The following is a 23,029-nucleotide window of genomic DNA, read 5'->3' on the forward strand; positions in this document are numbered from 1 at the left end:
TATAAGATATATTCCTTATTTATCGTGCTTGCAAAATATTAATGATATCAGTGGTGATATTTTGTCTATGATGATTTTTGATTATATGCTTTCAAGTAAATTGCATTTCCGTGAAATGCATACATTGCAGTATCATATGAAGAGTTATGGTCAATGTTTTCAAGATTTCACGTTGTATGTGTGTTGACCATCAATGCCAACGAACATATAATACCCGCATCCTTAAATATTACTATAATTGTGTTGGTAACATCTGAAGAAATTTGTAGGACTCTATCATGAGACAAACTCTTGTCTTAACAAAAATAAAAAGACCTACATACAATAGAAGCGTGGTTTCATATTCTAGTAGAAGACATGGCTATTTGCTTTCTTTTCTGTGTTTTTGACAGCATTAGATACAATGAGCTGTGTTGTTGATTCTGCAACGTTCGAAATAATAAACTCAGTCTTTGTTTTATGAAAAATGACAACTGGTTCGTTTCATCTCTACTACAGCAACTGAAGCCACAGAACGAATACTATTGTAGACCAATAAGACAACCATTAAACTGGTATTTTTTATCAAACGTTTCTCTTTGGATAATATTTATTGATTATCAATACGTCCTTTTCAAAACTGCTTTTACTTTCTACAAGCAGGTAGTTTCCAGCGTCCTTTTCAAATGATAAAATTATTTCGTAGTAATTTCTGTATGCTTCTACAGAAGAAATCGCAAACAAAATTTTATCTCATGATGACGAGAAACCCACATGAAGTAAAATTCTATTCTAAACACAGTTCGTATGAGCATTAAAAATTTAATTATAATAACCTTATTTTATTTTAATTAAAGAGTAACACCTATACCAGCCGTCTTTAGAACACAGAATTTTATCTCTGAGTTTCTTTAGCTTTACTTTTTACATAAACAACAAGTTCTTTCAAGCACTTAATGTACAACTTTACACGATTAAAAAGTTTGAATATATGATTTATGTTATCTTGACCATTTTCAAAGTTCTTGATACATGCAATGAATTCTGAAGAAAATTGATGATTCTTGAGACAATATCTCTGATGTAGTTCCAGTTTTCACACTTCTCGAAACTTCAATGTCTACTATGAAAACATGCTATGTGATTTTTGTGATGCATGGCAACTGTCGCTTCCATACCATCTAATAAAAGTTTTCTAGTAGACGTATTTCTTTTAGATATGTTGTCATCTTTATAATCTTGGCATCCATGGTAAGCATTTCGACTCTCCAAAGCTCGTCACCATTTTGCTTCTGAATTAGAAGTAAACAGATAACATCTTTACAAGTAGGGGGTGATGTAAAGCTGGTCTGAAGTCTTTTTCACGGAATCGTACTGTTCTCTATGGTACACGTCCTTTTCCTAGCTTGCTCTATCTATTTTCATTGCAAATACTATAATAATTATTATACTATGGTGCATTATGGGTTTCCAGTGTTTCAAAGACGCTATTTCCATTATCAAATCTAATCAAGCTAAGTTCAAATGACAAGATATCTAATTCATTCAATGTATCTAAACGTCTGGAGAGAAATGCATAACCGCTTCTTGAAATATTTTTGCCTATTTACTAATGAAAATTCCAATTGTGTTTGGCCTATAATGAAAAGCGAAATGTCATTTTTTCATCGTCTGGTTTAGAATATCCACAGCGAGAGCTTAGCACCACCTTTTTGGACATCAACAGTATTTGAATGTTGACTCAAATATTAGTTTTAGAAGTTAATGTTAGCATTGGTGCCAAATATTCTATGTTAGTTGTGTTTGTAGTAGTTTCCTTACGAAACGGTGTGAAAATCCTGAAAATGATTTAGATCTTTAGTCTATTAACATAATTTTGCCAGATCACAAAGTACATTTAATTCGTTACTCACACAAAAATTAACCAAATATACACTTCCATAGAAATCTCAAGATATTACAAAATATCACAAACTACAGAATTACATTTAATTAAATTCTTGAATACAAATGAACCAAATTTTCATTCCCTTGGGACTAGATCTTCTGAAAATATTTTATTGTTTGCTTATGAATTTCGCGCAAAGCTGCACGAGGGCCATCTACGCTAGCCGTCCCTAATTTAGCAGTCTAAGACTAGAGGAAAGGAAACTAGTCATCAACACCCACCGTCAACTCTTTGGCTACTCTTTACCAACCAATAGTGAGATTAAGCGTAACATTATAAACTGAAAGGGCGAGGATATTTGATGTGACAGGGATTCGAACTCGCGACCCTCAGCCGAGCGCCCTAACAAACTGGGTATGTCAGGCCTGAAAGTGTTTTAATCATTAGAAACTGTACTTCACAACATAGATTTTGTATGCAAATAGAAAATATTAATAAAAGTGGTGACAACGTTGAATAATGAAAATCTGTAGTGGATTCTGTGAAACACATATATCTATTAATTTTATATATTAACTTCCTTTAAAGTATATTTGTAAAATATAATCCTTGTGAATAATGCTTACTTTGTAAAAACAATAAAATAAAATACCTTTTTTATTGTTTTTCGATAATAATCCCTTCATTGGATACATATACACTTATATTAATCTGTATACATTAACCTCCCTACATGTAAATTTTCGTGGTTTCTTCCGAAAAGGCTATATTTATCAAACTAATTAATAAATAGCAATTGAAAGTAAATATAATATTCTTTTATTTGTCGTAACTTGGTCATCGAAAGCTAATTTGTTAGCAGTTAAAAAGTACTTCAACATATAAGTATTTTTACGGAAATAAAGTCATGTGTTTTTCACGTGTGACAAAGTAATTGTTTTACTTACGTTGTACCAGTGATGTCCGCATAGATAGACAGTTAAGTTCCAGTGATTAGATGATGTGTTTTTAAGTATTTACTCTAGGCTACTGAACAACTTGTCACTTTAATTCACTGGGATTCCAGCTCAGCTTCTTAAATACTTTCTGAAATATTATATACTGTATGAATAGTGTGATAGTAGTTTATCGGTCAAGTGGAGACTTCTTGTCTTACACAGCCAACAGTTCATCATCTACGGAAGTATTACAGTTGTTTTCTTTTTAACTTTTACTTTCTATTTTATCTATTGTTTAGATAACGTTATGCAATGCAACACAATTAGAATGATAATTTTCATGAAATCAGTTTTATTTTTGGCTATGGTGACGAGAGATCAGAAAATCAACTAAGCTTTTGATATCAGAAGTTAAATAACTTTAAAATGGACTGTTATGATTTTATAACATAAAATTTCGTGTGTGTTAGGTATAGTCTTTATAATACACGTATTTCAGGAAATTAGTGATGACCCAAGTAATGTTGAGTGAGTATTTATTAATAAAAAGAACAGAAGTAACCTAAACATATTTTAACTACCTATAATTACTTTTTGTGCGACTAAAATGTATCTAGACAATCTTAGTGAAGGTTTAAATATAATATAATGTCAGATTTTAGGAGTAGGTTTACTTTTATTTAAGTTATCTGTAACTGAGTCCTGGCTGAGTAAGGTAAGGTTAAACAAGAGCTATATTAGTTGAGAGTTGTGTGGACTTGGGTCCATGTTTTGACATAGTACGAACTCTGGTCTTTTGTTGTTGATTATAAATTGTGGATAGCCCTTTTATTTTTATTTGTAACTCAGTCATGTACTCTACATCAACAACATATGAACTTCTCTAATTGCTTAGTCTCAGAAAGACCCTTATCACATTTCATCATGTCTGTATACCACCAGCTGTCACATGTTATCATGTTTGTATACCGCCATATTTAGAGAGCTTCTTATAATGTCCGAGGTCTTGTACTTCCCGAGGATTTTTTTTTCTGTCGTCGTTCATGTTAACCGTACTTACACACTATGTAAATATAATATTTATACTGGTCGGCACAGCAACTTTCACAACAACAAGTTTCTACATAGGATGCCAAAATAATCTTTGATCCCATACCATCACCGTAGTATACATGGTTATTCACTTACAAGAGCGCGTTTAAGCAAAGTAAATGTACATAAGTTAACGGTTCATAATCAAGTGAATTTAGATATTCTAATTAAGACGTAGATTGTAGGAGTACTGCTTTGTAATTAAACGTTCCACTTTATCCTGATGAATCCATAATTTCTTGTTGTCCTACCCACACGATAAACAAATTTTACCTCCCATATAGAATTGTTGTTAACATCATTTCCTCATAGCAGATTGAGTTAATATTTATTTTACTAGCATTAGGTAAGATTTCATTTTCCCATTACGTGAGAAATTTGCTGCAACCATATAGCCGTATAAAAATGTTCTTTACAGCGTGTGTATGCTATTGTTATAACATATCCACATCGCACTATCTACTGTGTCTACCGGGGAGAACTGAGCCCTTGATATTAGCGCTGTAAATCCGAAGACTTACCGCTGTCCTAGCGGGGGGTAATCTTTACATTGTATTTGTTGGAAAATGTTTTACCTAATGTTCGGTATTGAAGCACTTTCTTGTTTAAACACACTCAAGTTTCATTCAAGGTTGAAACAAACTTCTGTTTTTTTACGTGCAGGGTATGTTCGATAAAGTGTTCTGTACTTTGTCTTTTTCTCAACAGCTCTCGTGGTAGGATGTTGATTTTTTTTCATGGTCTTCCCTCGTGGATACCGTTCACTGTACTGGAAATAATCATCATTAAAATTAGTGCCCCAAGATCTGAATACTTCACTACACGAAATATTCTTCTTGTAGTGCCACATCTCGCACCTTTAGCAACACCCACTCTATAAAAATACCGATCATTAGCTCACACCGTGTTTAAAAAAAAACAAAAACTTAATAAACGCTGCTCTGTATACTAACTTGTAATATCAGAACCTCGTGAGTCATTGAAAAATCAAACATTTAAAACAACTATTAGAAGGCCTATTTAATGAATAACAGATTTTACTTGCTCATGTTAACTTAAACGCTAAATATAGCTGTGGTGCTAGCTCAACTTTCCTGCTGCATATCATATTTAAAATTAAACATTCATTGGAAACATTTAATTTTTATTAAGTTTATTTCCAGATTGGGAAAAGAAAATTGGTCAAATCGAGACTTTTAAAATTCTACAGGGTTAACAGGTCATCCTTTACGGTAGTATCATATTGTCTGTTTGAAAATTTACTTTCTATTTTACTTATTGTTTATATAGCGTTGTTTTCATACATCACAATTAAAATTATATTTTCAATCAAATTAGTTTTATCTGAAACTATTTCCATTAAACAGGTTCACAACAGTATTATAATTCTTCTTTTTAACAATGGTTTCAAAAAGCGAGATAGATTGTTATATCATTAAACATTTCTTAACATATTTAATGCTGCAAAAATTCTGCAAATCTAAAATATGACACATTTATTAGCAAAATATATGAGAAAGTGTAAGACTGTATTTTCCACTATTCTTTGGATAAGTAATAATAAAACAAGCTGTGCATGGATGAGTGATTATAGTGCTGTATTGTGAATCCCAGGGTTCGAGGTTGGTGACTCGTTACCATGCTGATATATGTGTACTTATTTTTCTTGTTGACCTTGTTAAGTCAACTAACTCCATCACTTGAAAAAAACAAGGGTAAAATCTCTTAACCGTTATTTCAATTGAAGGTATGTTGACTTCGTTAGTTCAATGTTTCCGCCTGCCGTCAGTTTCAAGCTGTTTTCGTTTTTTTAAAGTTGTATAAAAATAACATGACATCACTTTTGTAAATAGTCATCATGGTGGTATTTTAAATAATACAATTAATTCTACGTAATATCCCCACATATGTGCATTTTATACTTTTTTATAAAGAAGCAAGCCCGTGTTTTCCATACAAAATATATATTTTACATTTATGTTAAGTGTATCATACAATTTTGTAACAACATAAAAGTTTGTTTCAGTTATTTTGCATGAACATCATTACAAATCTCCTCTTTTCTATTGTGTTGCATGAGATTAATTTTTATCCAAATAAACGATCCAATTATTAATTCGAATAGAAAGCAAACTCATCGTACGTTTTACTGAATTTGACATACAAAATACAGACTGAGTAACAATTTCAAAAGTTAAAGTGTATTTCTTGAGCCGTTTAATCTATTATCATTATACAGTACCTTGATAATTATAATATTGAAATTTTAAAACTTTAAAACCTATTGATTAACTTAATTCCCTTAAAAAAGTATTTTTCCTCTAAGCTTAAATACCTAGATGCATTCATTATTCGACAAAGGAACGTTTTATTCGAATCTTTCAAATAACAAAGTATATTATCCCCTTTTTGCGTGTACACCTTATTGATTTTTCGTATCATCTGCATAAACATTAAAACGAAATTGAGTTCAACTTTCATCTGTTTTCTCGTGTGTACATATACTTTCATATGAGTGTGTGCATATACTTTCATATGAGCGTGTACATATACTTTCATATGCCACTTTTTTTTTCATGGCACTTGTTAATTTCGTAATCTTCGCCATAATTACCTTACCTCTCTTCTTGGACTTTTCTCAAAATAAAGCACTTCATGAGTTCGACAATTAGTTTTTACAAACTATTTTTCCACTCATTCTTCCCAATACTTTTGAAATACTCTGGGAAAACAGTGTTAGTGTTTTGAATGTTTACAGAGAGGCATTTTTTTATTGCAGGTGTAGTTTGTGACGTCAGGATTTCCGTACCCTGACAACAAACAGCTGACTGATGATAACTGTTTACTTTTACTTGTGTGTGTGTGTGTGTGTGTGTGTGTGTGTGCAGAGTGCAAAAGGAAGTTTAAGGCTGATAGGAGACTTCCCAGCAACGACGAAACCTTGGTCTCCAAATGTGCCAATCTTAGGTATAAAAATAACGTCCAGTCAAGACAAGTAAGCGAAATCGTAACCTTTTAGTTGGCAACATCTCATAGTTGCTTACGTAAAGTATGCTATTTTGAGGACATGTTCTCAGAAAGAGTACTTTTAGTCTGTTAAGCCAAAATATTTACGAGTTTGTGTGTCTGTTAGAAGGAATACATTGTATGGTTATTTGTTCGTTTAAGTTGTATCAATCATAATTTTGATAGTTTGAGGTAGCATACACTCGGGTAGATTGTATGAGAGACTTACTTAGAAATGTAAAATCCAGAAATAGTCTTTCAAGTAAGGTATCATTCAAATAAATAGTTCGCTATTTCAGCAACTACAGAAGAATCCGACAAAGCATTCGAATAAAAACGTCATAAATCCTTCTCGCAAACAACTGCACAGACAGACAGGCACATTAAGACTATGCAGAGCTCTTATTACATTAGATGTAAAAACCTTATGTTTTGAAAACACTTTTCTAGTCCATAAAGAATTAGACTCAACCAAGAGACGATAAAATTATAACACAACGAGCTGATCGTCAGTTCAACTTTCACATTTAACAACTTAATATAACTTTTCTATAAGTAACTGAATTTATATTTGGAAAACTATTGTTTAATAAATATATTAGTTTTGTTTATATTAAATATCTGTATAAATATATCTGTGTGTTTATATCTATCTATATATATATATAAATATATATATATATATTGATTTCTCATTTAATCCACTTATTTGCTAACTTAAAATGTTTGATAGAAATTTCTGATTTATTAATTTATTTGAACTGTTGTAGTTATAAAAAACTGATTAGTCTAGAAAGCCTCTACACTCCTCTGTATTTTAATACATATATATATCCACCATTAAGCATTGTAATATATATATATTCAACATTATCCTTGCGTTTAATGGGTTTATAATAATACAGAACACAAGCAGTGTTTCATTTTGATTGCTTTTTAAACATTGCATTACATTAAATTTATATTAAGTTGTTAAATGTGAAAGTTGAACTGACGATTAGCTTGTTGTGTCATAATTTACTCGTCTCTTGGTTGAGTCTACTTCTTTATGGACTAGAAAAGTGTTTTCAAAAGATAAGTAATTTCAGTGACTTTTCTATAAGTTTTTTAGCCTTATAAGCATTACTCGGAAGCTTTCACAAAAAGGTTAAATTTCCAAGGTGTAATACTTTAGTGACATCCCATTGATAACTAAGAAAACGAACAATATCACAGTCCCTCCACATCCTTACCTTAGGTAGTTTTATGTTTAACAATAAAAGAAACATTAGGTGGTTGATAAGTATTGCCAGTTTTATATTAAGCAGAACGTGTGTATCTCATCTATAGTTTAAATGAAGCAGAACGTGTGTATCTCATCTATAGTTTAAATGATATTTGAATTACTTTTGGCGGAACAGTTACCTATTTATATACATGTATTTAACCATCATTCCTTCATTTCTGTACTCTTATCACAGGTGAGCAGTTGGTCTCACTAACGATATTTAAGAAGCCTTTCTACACAGTGCTAAGTTTCAACAGAATTTATAGTTATTTCGTATGACGCGTAATCTACACATAGAGTAAACGTCATACAGTGGAATAACAGTAATTACTATATTTACGAGTAGAGTTAATTATATAGAAATATCTGTCTACCAAACAATTTGAGTGTTCTTTACAAGTTTGTCCATAAACGTGTTCAAAATCCTATCTAGTATTCACTGCTGTGATACTAGTGTACTCATTAATTATTTGTTAGTTTTCTAATATGCACAGTAAATATCTTATCTCTCTCACTTCGTTAAAACACAAACTTGATATTCACTAAACAGAAGTAACAAATTAACCAACTAACAAACTCGCTATCTCATTATTCAATCCATCATTATAATAGACTCATAAATCAATTAATAATATATCCTAGTCTCGCTTAACTCGCATTTAATATGGTTTAATTCCCTTTCCAAACTTTCAAGAAAGTTCGTCATAGTGTCATGCTCATCATGGACGTCAAAACTCCCTCTAACCAAAATCTATACGTCTGAGTAAAAAAAAAAATGCATAGCCCACATCACTAATCCTCTTGGATTGTAAATTCCTTCAATAATCCTATTACCCAAAGAAAACGCTCTTCCTATAAGTAGTCTACTGAAAGTGTGCACTCTTCTTTTGTGTGAATGACTCTCTCATGTATTGCGTATAGAATCTTCCTATAGTGAAAATGGCTTCCAAATTTCCTCCTTCTGGAATTTTATGGCAACTAGCTGTTTTTATCAGCCCATATTCTTGTTTTATTTCGGAATAGTTTCAAGCTTTCTTTTCCTATTCAATCAACACTAAATATCACTCTAAACTATTCTTGATATGTCTCCTATAGTATGTTTCCATCACAATCTGTTGGCTTTCATTTTTAACGACGTTGATAACTGACATGTTAAATTATGTAACTTGATAAAGTTGTAATGTAGCAAGAATAACCCAGGAAAGACTGTCAGTAAAGAAAAAAAATTGATGCATCTATAAGTAACATGTGGAGAACGAATGGGATTTTCTATTCCACATGACAGTAAATGACATTTACGCTTGGAATTCTTGGGCACATGCGCAAAGAGATGTGATTTGTTTCACCTTGCATTTTCAAGTTCAGCTTTCAGAAGTTTGTTTGTTTTGTTTTGAATTTCAAGCAAAGCTACACGAGGGCTATAGGCACTAGCAGTCCCTAATTTAGCAGTGTAAGACTAGACGGAAGGCAGCTAGTCACCACCACCCACCGCCAACTCTTGGGCTACTCTTTTACTAACCAGTAATAGGATTGACAGTCACATTATAATGCCCCCACGGCTACAATGACGAGCATGTTTGGTATGACGGGGACTTGAACCCACAACCCTCGGATTACGAGTCAAGTGCCTTAACCACCTGGCCATGCCAGGTCACTTTCAGAAGTTTTACCATAGTATTTATGTTACTTTGTACATTGCTATGTCCTTTCAATGATATCATTTCGTTATTACCTTTTCTTTGTAGATGTACCTTTTCTAATGCCTTTTCGAGCTTGTCTCTGATGAAAGTGACTTGTGTTATTTCTTTTTCTGTAACTCTCATATCATGCTCTTGTGTTTTTTTCTTTTAACTTATTTCCTTTTGGTCATATTTCCCACTATTTCATCATTTCCACCAAATTTTCCATCTCGCTTTGAGTCCGCGTTGTCATTTTAAACAAAATAATCCGACTTCTGACACAAGCTCTGTAATGGTTGTTATTGTCAGGCAAGTTCTTTTAGATTATTCACTAAAATGAAGAAAGTAAAGTCGAGTAACCTCCATTCCGCTCTTCAGAGTCTCATCGATAATTATGAGGAGGTATATAAACAAAAATCTGATTTTGATATCATTGGTGGACAGAGCACCGATAACCCATTATTAAACTTCACACTTAGCAACAAACAAAACCAGTACAATTAACGATATCGACATTTTTAATTCTACGACTACAAGTTCTAAATTTATGCAAACCCTATGTATCTAAAGGAAAGCCTTAATTCACGAGTTACACTTAATAGTCAATGGCCGTAAATAGATATTGTACTAAGAGCACTTAAGCTCCCTAGTTTTAAATAATAAAATTATATACTCATTACATGTTGATGTTCTTATACATATATTACTTCTGTTTCTGACCCCAATGACTCACTGATGCTAAAAGTTTTATTTCGATACCCGTGATAAGCAAGGGATATTTAGCCTATTATGTAGCTCTAACATTAACAACAAACAAAACTTCTAACTTTATTACCTAATCTTCATAAAATTGTAGTATCAGCTAATCCGACTGACAAATTCGTTATCCTAATAGTCAATCCATCACTGTAATAGACTAATAAATCAACAAGTTTTAGAACGTTAAAGTTTATAATTTAAATCATACATCATTGGATACAATTATTTAACGCAAAAAAAAAGAAAACCCAAAGGCACAATACACAGATTGAGTATGATATATCAAGTAACTGACGATCGCGCGGCTTGACAATAGTTCTGCGACGTAGTTCTCATGCGAAAGACTCCGACCTAAGGTTGTTATGTCCAAAGTATCTCTACTGTACGAAGACGATGGTTTCCTAGCGTCCACTTCAACAAAATAATCATGCAGAATTCAAGAGACGCTGGGTCTAGCGAATTGACCAGTATGAATATCCATTTCGTTTTCCAACTACAAAAGGTATGTGACGGTTTAAGCACGTGTGTGTGTGTGATTTATGTAGCTTTTCCAGGTAAATATCCTTCTTGATTATGTTACATGGTGTTACCAGGATCAAGTGAACAATTTTTACAACTACCCTTCTGTTCATGGATCCTCATTTCAAGATACCGCATTTTGCTTACCATGGCTAGGGTAGATTTATTGCAGGTCTCTTTCTGGATGGTCCTGGTACCTCAAATTAATCCATATTATTTGCATTCCAATACCATTAAGTACAAGGGATGTTCTTCGTGTAAATTCTAAATTCCCTATCTGAACATACTTTTACAGCTTGAGTGTATAAAAATATTGTGTGTGAGAGGGCTGTTACATACCCTTCCCAAGCAATGTCTAAAGGTAGTACTGTTGTTTTGATACGTGACTTACATGTTCAAAATCGTTTTGATATAACGTACTCAAACTTCTATATACGAAAACGAAGTGACAGAACTGGACAATTTTATCTGGGGAAAACTAGAAGAGCAATTAAGACAAAGATCAAACAACACTGTAAAGGGTCTTCCTACGTTTTTCAAACTTTCCCCTGGCACAATGGTATTTTTATGGATTTAAACTAGTTAGAAACCGGGTTTCGATACCTGTGGTGGGCAGAGCACTAATAGTCCTTTGTGTAACTTTGTGTTAAAAATGTATAGTAACAATAATTTTTTTCAAGATTAAAAACTACACTTCATATTCAAAATCAATGTTAAAATTGTATTACGTGACACTGATATAAAAGAATAAAAAATTATACAACATCGAAACTTACACTGAACAAATATCCTGGAACTTCTCTATATCTTTATTATTTATAATTCACATAATTTTTTACAAATGTTTTAAATGTTGTTGAGTGTTTTCAGTGAATAATTTATTAACATCTTTGTTAGATATTTATAATTCAACATGTAAATAACCGTTACACGTTGTAAACGATCCCCTCTTATAAGTTGAAAGATCGCGGTTCTAACTGCTTAAAAATTCATTGTAAAGCTACACATTATATTAGACGTAATAAGCCAGTGAGTTTCTCGTCTCTTAATAAACCACCAATCTCGCCTAATTTACACTTTATATTGTTCAACTTGCTAAACTTCCAAGAAAGTTCTAATCGCGCTCTTCGCACAGTATTAAAACTCCCTCTAGCTAAAAATAACATGTTTAAATAACGAAGAAAAAAAAAATTCTGCAACAGTATTACCTCTCACAACCAACAGCAACATAGAAATTGTATTTCTGAACTTTTTTATCTAAATTAAATACTTCATATTTATGGTTTGATTCTGAATTTCGCGCAAAGCTACACGAAGGTTATTTGCGCTAACGGTCCCTAATTTAGCAGTGTAAGACTAGAGGGAAGGCAGCTAGTCATCACCACCCTCTATCAACTCCTGGGCTACTCTTCTGCCAACAAATAGTGGGACTGACCGTCACATTATAACGCCCCCAAGGCTGAAATGGCAGGCATGTTTGGTGTGACGGGAATTCGAACTCGGGACCCTCAGATTACGAGCCAAGTGTCCTAACCACCTGGCCATACCGGGCCTCATATTTGTGGTTCCTGTAGCACAGTCACCATACATTAACGTGAATAACATTTAGCCATTTAGCTCGTTCTTCCTGGACATACTTAACGTGTATCCTCTCAATAAACATTTTATTTACTTGAAAGTTTACGGACCTACAACGTTTAAATCTGGGATTTTATTCCCCTTGGTGGGCAGAGCAGACAAACAACTGCCCTTTCTCTTAAAAAATCAGCGTTCCCTACAATAAAGCGATATGTTGTAGTTAATCGACCTTCACTTTCTGTACAAACATGCTAAATAATAAACGTTATGTTTTTAGCTGGTTTTTTTACAGCTAAACACATATGTATGATTACAAGAATTTTTACCACGCTTTCCGAAAGTGTTTTCTTAGAATAAAAACATACTAAACACATATAACAAAATTGATACCATGTTAAGAAACTCTCTGATTCAATGTTATTATGTAATAACATCCACCAAAAGATGCACTATAACAGTTACATTAATAACTTTTATCAAACATATTGCAAAACAAGCAGTATCTGTAACAAAGTACATCCTCACTCCAAACCAGATTATGTCTGTTGAAGACTGGATTCATTTGAATATAATCTAATTTTTTAAGTTGCGCACTGGTATACAAATCCATGATAAAAGTAGTGAAACTCTAGATTCATTATAAATGGGAAAAACTAATACTTTTAACAAAATTGTTTATCAGATAGTTCAAAGAGTTGGAACACTTACAGAGTGTGCCAGAGAAGTCGGTTTTTCCTGGTTTTCAATAGGCGAAGAATCAGTTATTACACTAATTTTCCAAGAAGCGTTCACGTTACGGATTCAGCTCCTTTTCTTTTTCAATCAAGAGTTTGGCTGAATGTTATTTGAAGTTAGAGCTACAAACGTTGTAGATTGTTGGCCCAGCAGATGACAAATACGTATTTGTTGTACTGCTTACAGACAAAAGGAGCCATGTACAGCGTCCTTTTTTTCACAGACTAATAAAAAACAAAAAAAGAAAAGATTTTTAGATGAGATTAGTAGTATCGCTCATAAACGTTCTTTATCTCGAGGTTTTTGACTCCCTCTGATTATATCAGTAACGCAAGATTTTAAACTATTAAAATTTCAACCTAAGACAAAGATCGCTAACTTTACCAGTTACTTATTATACCTTCTTTATACTACTGCCGTTTTCAAGAACTACGCACTTCAGTCCCCGTGCGAAGACGCAGTTCGTAATAAACAAAACCACGTGACTAAGACGGGAACCTCAGCTGGCTGGAATCAGCTGGTTCCTTGAAAATATCATTAAATGCTTGTGAAATCCTCTCTCGAGTTTTTATTGTAAATAAGTAAAATTATTTTGTGTACAAGTTTCTAAAATAAGAACACACAAGCTCAGTAAAGTCTTGGGAAAGCATAAGGTATTTCACACAATTTTAACGTAAGAGAACGTTTACTTTAAGGAGTTTTTCACTGAACAATGTAAATTCTGAGTGGTATACTTAGCATTATGTGTTGTAAATCAATGTTAAAACAAGTGTAACTGTTTCCATCGTAAAACAAAAAGGTTTAAAGAACTGATTCAAGCAGAGTAATATTCGACCATTCTCAATAAATAAATACAACTAAAGAACCACCAAACACGAATCGTATAGAGCTTATTGGTTAGAAATCTGGTATAACTCAGGTGATTAAAAATCAAACTTATATAAACATCAAATTTGGTATCTGCTCTCAACACAAACAATCCCCAAGAAAATGTTAAAACGTCTTTAAAATTAACAACAATAACATGTATAGAACGTTAAAAGGGAAGAGTTTCATGAGAAAAGAAGGCACTTTGTAAATATGGCAAGGTAAAACTCTGTCTTACTTATATTCTTTAAGTTAGTGTTATAAGCATTTTAATATTTAAAATTTTAAATAGTTGTGGCTTCGTAACATTTTTTTATGCCAGAGAAAAGGGTACTAATATTTACTTTGTTCTAGCCAACTTGATAGGGATCGAAGCTCGGATTATTTGAATGACGCATGTTTGTGTTTTCTTACAGCAAAGCCACAAGAGCTATTTGCTGAATCGAACCCCTGATTTTAGCGTTGTAAATCCGTAGACTTGCCGCTGTGCCAGCGGGGGATTGGAAAGAGGCAGCGTTACTCTAATTCCACAAGCACTTAACACAACTTATGTGTGCAAAGTAAAATACAGCTTTATTACCCTAAAACTCTATCACATACAGGTTTTATTGATGTCAATACTTAGTACACAAAATGACATATTTAAAACAGTTTACATGTGGTAATATATTGGTGTGTCCCCGCAGAGGAATAAGAGATCTAGCTGTTCAACTCCATTCTATATACACATAAAATAAATATATACAGACAATATTGTATTAACTAATGTACATATACATTAACATTTATACGCATGTGTAATACATATATATACACATACAACCAACACAAATTAAATTATGTACATATATAAATGTTACAGTTACAATACTTAATTACATACACAAGTATCAAATGAATCAATCATATTTACAGTATATATGTGTGTGCTCAGACACACACATATATGAATTTGTTGTTTTTAAGTCATATATATATATATATCTTTCATGTACCTTTCAGGAAAAATTAAGCATACAACTTCATACATTCTAAACATAACAAACCAGATTAAAAACAGTGATTTTTACAATGTTCATGCTTGTTATCGGAACAGTTGTTAAGTTAGACCTTTCAGCGCAAAGCTACACATTAGGCTGTTTGGGCTCTGTTCACGATGTAGAATTAAAATTCTACATTTTAATGTAGCTTCGTAAGCTTACCTTTGACTCACTGGGAGCTTATCGAAATAATCTGTGACAAAAATAAATTTATTTTTTATTTATAAATTATAAATAAGCTACTCCAACCTACAACTTGTTAGGTTATAAGAGAAACGTGTATTTTATTCGAATTCTGTTATATACGTACTTTTCAGTAAGTTTAATGTGCTGTATAGCCGATGATTATTCGTTATAACTGATATTAGGTATTAAACATACTTAATAAGAAAATTGAAAAATTTAGCTTATGTTATTATATATTAAGTAGGAATATGTATATTTGACCTGTATTATTAGGACAATTAAATTAATGTCATGAGTTTGTGTGTTCGTTTCATGCAAAGCTACACGAGGCCTATCTGCGCTAGCCGTCCCTAATTTAGCAGTGTAAGGCTAAAGAGAAGACTACTAGTCATCACAACCCACCGCCAACTATTTGGCTACTCTTTTACCAACGAATAGTGGGATTGACTGTCACTTTATAACGCCCCAACGGCTGAAAGGGCGAGCATGTTTGGTGTGACAGGGATTAGAACCCGCGACCTTCGGATTATGCGTCAAGTGCCTTAATCACCTGGCCATGAATTAAGAAATATAATGGGGAAATGAACATTTAGAAAAGGATAGACTAAAAAAATATTGTGAGTAAAAAAAAGAAAAGGATATGATAATTTTTTATTAAAAACTTCTTATGTGACTTTCAAAAACTTTCTCGTAAACCCATTGTTTATAAACTTGAGGCTTAAAATACTTATATTATTTAAAAGAAAGTGAAATTCTGTACAAATATCTTTATATCTTTTTAATTTTAAATATATAACACAATTTATCATAATTCTTGAAAATTTAAAACATATTGGTACTCGACTGCCTGTTCTAAAATTAATTTTTGTAACTGACATAATTGGAAAAAATAAAAATTTGAAAATGTAAAATATTTTAAATTTTGAAAGTATAAAAAATTTATTTCGTACTTTGAAAAAGTAGTTTCTTCTATAACTAAGTTAACTGGGTAAACAAACAGCTTACAATATATAATTATAATCGTCAAATTTAACAGAACTGCAAAATAATCTGTATATCTGAAGCACTATATTAGTCTGTCTTTAACTAAATTTATTCAGAAATTTCTTTCTATACTGATAAATTGGTAAAACTTTATATAATTAGCATGATAGGAATCCAAAAGACTTGTTTAAAGGCTTTATCCTAATAATCTAGAAAATTATTCATTGGGGTGGTTTGTTTTGAAGCTACACGCCAGGTGGTTAAGATCACTCGATTCGTAATCCGAGAGTCGCGGGTTTGAATCCCCGTCACACCAAACATGTTCTCCCTTTCAGCCGTGGGGGCGTTATAATGTGACGGTCAATCCCCCTACTGGTTGGTAAAAGAGTAGCCTAAAAGTTGACGGTAGGTTGTGATGATTAGCTGCCTTCCCTCTAGTCTTACACTGCAAAATTAGGAAAGGCTAGCACAGATAGCCATCGTGTAGCTTTGCGCGAAATTCCAAAACACCAAGCCAAAGAGCAACAAGTAAAATAAAATGTTAAGAAATTATAAAACTAATACAGTAATATACATATAATTCCAAAATTAATATTTCTTATAACATAAATTGAATTATGTAAATGGACACCGTTTCCTGTTGATCGCAAATTGATGTATATAAAATGAAAGTATGAAAATAAGGTAAATGTGGAGCTGAATTTTCGTTTGAAACTGTCAGACATTGACCCAGAAATTCGCAAAACTGTTTCAACCAAGAAGTATCATCACTGACGTTGGAGTAAGTTGTTAAGATTTTTTAAAACATTTCCGTATTAAATATCTTTTTCATTGTTCTTTTTTTAAAACTAGAATCAAGCAGTAAAGTTAGTGAAGTATGTATATGATACACCAGTTACACACGACAAAAATTATTTTTAACAGGAGAGGATCTGTCGGTTAGCAAAGTCTTGGAACCCCTCTGCTAGATGGAAAGTAGCTAGTTAGCACTACCAACCGCCAACACTTGGGGTACTCTTTTACCAATGAACAGTGGGATTGGTCATCACGTTATAACACCCTCATGCCTGAAAAGTGTTCTAACTACTAGATTGCATAGAATTATTGAATAGAAACTATAAAAAAATTACAAGATTTCCCAATTTATTGCCTCCCGGTGGAACGAAGATAATTTTACGGACTTACGAAGCTAAAAAACCGGGGTTCGATAGCCCAGTGTAATGCATCAAAGTAAAACTGAATACTGTGAGCTTCATTTTCCGAATCATTTGAACTAAAGTGTTTAAATGTAAAGAAACTGGTTTTGTTGCCAGTGATCAACCATCACGCATGTATTTGATTGTCAGTGAGTTTTCGTCTTTTATGCTGTTTTATTAATACTTGAGACAGTCATTAAAACCCACTGCTGCTTGTTTGATCGTGTATTTGATTGAACTAGCAATAAATTGGAATTTTATAGAATTTTTGTAGAGTTTATAATGAAAACTGATGATAATCTAAACAAAATGTAATATTAACTTTTCAGGATTCAAATAATAACATTCTAGAACAGGCTTGAATATTCTTCGAAATTGGAATGATTTTCATGATATGATCACAATTTTTTTTTTTGCAAATTAAAGTATAATGTTGGTTTTATTAATATTATGCCATATCACAAACGTACCTTTAATTCGTTATTTGTACATGTTTTATTTCGATAAGTAACTTAAGTTTTCTATCTCGACACCCCAGTCGCAGTGATATATCTGTGATCTTACAACGCAAAAAGACAGGTTTCGATATCCATCGTGGGGAGAACACAAATAACCCAGTGTTTAGCTTTGTGTTTGACTCCTATGATGAAATTAGGTGAATAGAATTTTACACACTCTAAAAATTAATTCGTCGAAACGATCACTAAACAGAATTAAACCTCTCTTTTATTCTGTTTAGGAAGTTGTATTTGGCGTCATTCTTGAGAATTTCTTGTTCTATATTTGTCATAAGACATTAGGGCCCGGCATGGCCAAGCGTGTTAAGGCGTGCGACTCGTAATCTGAGGGTTGCGTGTTCGCATCCTTATCGCGCCAAACATGCTCGCCCTTTCAGCCGTGGGGGCGTTATAACGTTACAGTCAATCCCACTATTCGTTAGTAAAAGAGTAGCCCAAGAGTTGGCGGTGGGTGGTGATGACTAGCTGCCTTCCCTCTAGTCTTACACTGCTAAATTAGGGACGGCTAGCACAAATAGCCCTCGAGTAGCTTTGTGCGAAATTCCAAAACAAACAAACAAACATAAGACATTAGTATTAAGCTTACTGTAATTTTAACCCTACATTTATTATTCAGTCTCTTACGACTTTTCAAGAAGAAGAAGAAGAGTGTATAAATGTATTTTAACCATATTCTTTGACGACGACGATTTTCGCTCAATTCAGAGTTCATCAGGCAAGCTGAGACAACAAAATTAGTAGCGGTCGGAACACTATTTATATAAGCTGTTTGTTTCAACAATAATTTTATGATGTGGATGTCTTTTCTAAACTAACGAAACGTAATTAAAATTAATTATATTTGACAAAAAACACTAATAGGTCTATTATATTTTTTACACTATACCCCCTCAGGGCTTTTCAAAAAGGAGAAGAGTGTATAGTAGTATTTCAATGAGTTCTGAATTAAGCGAAACGCGTCGTCGGCAGTGTATGTGACGGACATGATGTAGTTGAAATACTATTATGCAGAATGTTTGAATTTTGATATTTTATTACTGGTTTATTATAATGCTACACAACCAAGTGATCAACAAGTCACGCTTATTGTTGTATTGCACAACAACGAATAATGTTTCTAAGAATTGGAATATTTCTTAATTGTTATTTATTTCATCAGTAGTAAATATTGTATTATGTAGTAATATTGCTTGTTCTTAATGCAGAGGTCATTTCATATGTTAGTACTGTTGGTAGATCACCGAAGACGTGAGGAATTATGGTTTTAGTACCACAAATTCTAACGTTTTCACACTTTAAAATTATACTACTGTAAAACAATTGCCATATACGTTCTACTTCAAGAAGACCCTAGCTAAGATGTCAAAAGCTTATAGTATTAATAAAATATAATCAAAAAATTGTATTACAGTGACATTTTATTTTTTCTTATTATATCACTACAATAGGAGTTTATATTAATTAACACAACAGATACATTTTCTTAACTTATTAATCAGCCTTTCAGGCAAATAAACTTTCAAATTTCGATTTTAGTCTGCCTTATTAAGTCTCTGATGTCACTACAAGGTGACTCGGTAAAGAGACTATACCAAATATGGTTCACTGTTGTATCTTTTTTAAAATCCTTTCTATTTAATATTATTGTGATATCCTTTCAATTACAATTTTTATCTTTACAGTTATTTTATTTTATTGCATTACACTCTCAAATTATTCTTATTCTTTGGTTTTAGTCTTACACCAAGACCTACATTTTAAATTAATGACTTTTTTGATAAACAAACTTCTGAAGTTAATACTCTATCTCGCAGATGAGTCAACTATCTTCAAATCAATCAATTACGAAACCTACCTTAAAGAAATCACCAATTTATAAATTATACAGTAGCAATGGGGTTATGCCCTGGTGACTAGGGCACTCAACTCCCAAGCTGTTGGGGCGTTATAAAGTGAGAGCTAATCCTACTATTTGCTGATAGAGAATATCCTAAGAGTAACATGCGCCAAAAGGATTTTAAACTTCATTAAACTATATAAAAATAATGCTAATTAAGTATAGGGAATGCGGAGGACGTCATCATATGTGTAAGGAAGGGATGGGTGTAGATTGTGTATTTATTTACTTTAAATACAGAACACTGTTTCACATATTATGAACTCTGTGCATTCAGATACAAAGTACCACAATCAAAAAATTGTTTCATACGCGAAACGCGAGTTTTACCCCTAGTTCTTTAACTAAGTACGGACAACCATTTGGTGTCAGTCCAACTATTCCTTTGCACGGCTTCAAAACGTGAATTTAAAAATTACAAAATAATCTTGTGTTTTGGGAAAAGATCCTTGAAAAAAGAAAAAATAATAATAATCTTATAACAGATGTAAACAAGTGCCTATTTTTTATTTGCGGATAAATAAGTTAATATGTCTAAAAACTATAAAAAACAAACAAACACCAATTTCGCTAGGTTTACCTATCGTCTTCACATTGGAAAACTTTGAATAGAATCATACACACGTTCAAATTGCCACGTGGGACAATATAAGTAGGAGACTGGCATGGCCTGTAATTACAGTGCTAGCTTCCATATCTACGAGTCGCAAGATCAAAGCTCGCCATTTCAATCGTGTAGACATTTACTGTGAAGGTCAATCCCACTTTTCGTTGATAAAAGAATAGCCAAATAGTTAGTAGTGGTGATGATCACTAGTTTCCTTCCCATTAGCCTATCTTTTTAAAATTAAGGACGGCTAACGTTAAGAAGTTTTAATTGGTTAGAATAATTCTCTTTCCATTATTTTTCATAGTAGTTAAAGATACATTAGCTATAATTTGTGTAAACTTTAACTCATGCATACCCAATAAACTTAATATTAAATAAATCCATTAAGAAAAAAAGATATTAATTGAGGAAACGTGCTTAGATAATCCAATAACTTTATATTGGTATAAGATAATGTAATTGAATGTTTGAACATAAGTTACTTCTTTTAGTAAAATGTTAATAAGAAAGTATCAGTATTAAATTCAACAGCGTACAGTGTTTCAGTAAGCCACAAATTTTGCAATAAAAAGGGAAAACGTAAACCTACCTTATTATTAATTTCGGACGAGTCTCCAATCTATGTTAACGTATTACTATTTCAAATAACAGGAAATTTGAATTTAGTTTAGTAGTTAATTAAATTTAATATGTATCAAATTTATGTTATTTGCCAACACGATTGACTCCACAATTTCCCTTTTTAACACAAATATGTTTTAATATACAAACATAAAAACAATATATATCATAATAACGGTAATTACTAATAGTTGTCACAAATGAAGGTTTATATGCAACAGTTTTACAACCTCATAGACGATATTGAGTCCTGTATTCGGTATAAAACTTAATATTTTACCAACGATTCAAGTCCATACTGGACCTGGTATGGCCAGGTGGTTAAGGCGCTCTACTCGTAATCTGAGAGTCGTGAGTTCGAATTCCTCTCACACCAAATATGTTCACCCTTTCAGCCGTAATAATTTCAACGTCATAATGTTAAGGTCAATCCCACTATTCGTTTGTGAAAGAATAGCCAAAGAGTTGGCGGTGAGTGGTGATGACTAGCTGCCTTCCCTCTTGCCTTACCCTGCTAAATTAGGGAAGGCTAGCGCAGATAGCCTTCGTGTAGCTTTGCACAAGTTCAAAAACAAAATAAGTTCACTCCAAACAAATTATTTCTGAGTTGATATTGTTGTAATTTGTTTCCGTTAACAACATTTTTCTTGAATAGCCACGCACCGGTTAGAAGTTCACTCCTTCCGGCGAAGATATTCAATGTCCTCGCAGAAATAACAACGTTCGAAGTAATTCACTGAAGTTGAACAGCCTTTAATGCTCGAAACCTATAACGTTCCTGGTCAAATTCTGTAGTTTACCGATTGATTGACGTTAATCACAGATATAGCTTCTTAGGATATAGCGTACTGACTGTAGCTGTCCAATAATATTTTTATAGGAATCACGCGAGTTTGTAGAACTTTCGATAATATTCTCGCGCGCTTTCGTCCAGTAAGTACTGTTGGTTTTTAAACTTTTAAGGATAACCTACAAATTTCGAAAACAGGCGAAACTTACGCATTACACAGTCAAGAATATACGACACATACAAGAAAAACAACTGCACTGAAAAAGTGTAGGCACAAATTAATATATACAACGGTAACTTCGTTACATACCTTTAACTGTAAACTCATTTATTTGCACGTTCATGGATATAATACTTTAAAATCATCTCAACTTATGATTATAGGTACTAGCATTTGAAACTTTGATCTTACAGAACAATATAATTTGTGAATTTTATGAGCATTATATGCTATTTCAGTACGAGAATCAACTGGTTTGAGCTTTTAACATTTACTTTAGTATACTTTTTTTGTCATATGAACGGAATACATTTCTAACAGCTTTTTCGTAAGAGTTCGATTTTTGTTACACTTAGCATATTTTGCAAGATAGTACGACAATCTCAGTTAAAATTATATCATTACTTCAATCAGGCTTTGTTATTATGTTTTTTTTAATTCATTAAAATGTGCATTAATGTATTTTTAAGATATCTGATTGTTTGTTTTGGATTTCGCGCGAAGCTACACGAGGACTATCTGCGCTAGCCGTCCCTAATTTAGCAGTGCAAGGCTAGAGGAAAGACTAGAGGGAAGACTACTAGTCATCACCACCCACCACCAACTCCTTGGCGACTCTTTTACCAACGAATAGTGGGATTGACCGTCACATTACAATGC

General features: G+C 32.7%; 1 protein-coding gene across 4 annotated transcripts in view; it reads right to left on the minus strand.

Moving 5' to 3' along the window:
- The window catches only part of LOC143226093 (ankyrin repeat and SOCS box protein 15-like), a 41,043-nt gene extending 27,068 nt beyond the window's left edge, over positions 1-13,975 (minus strand). Inside the window, exons 1-2 of one of the 4 annotated variants that reach the window (XM_076456602.1) lie at positions 13,841-13,975; positions 13,414-13,664 (exon numbers count right to left, since the gene is read on the minus strand). The gene's annotated coding sequence lies outside the window, so the exon portion shown is untranslated. The other 3 variants (XM_076456610.1, XM_076456627.1, XM_076456620.1) reach the window with 3 other exon arrangements.
- Positions 13,976-23,029: the final 9,054 nt, after the last annotated feature.

The sequence above is a fragment of the Tachypleus tridentatus genome, chromosome 1, assembly GCF_004210375.1.
Source record: "Tachypleus tridentatus isolate NWPU-2018 chromosome 1, ASM421037v1, whole genome shotgun sequence".
Lineage (NCBI taxonomy): Eukaryota > Metazoa > Arthropoda > Merostomata > Xiphosura > Limulidae > Tachypleus > Tachypleus tridentatus.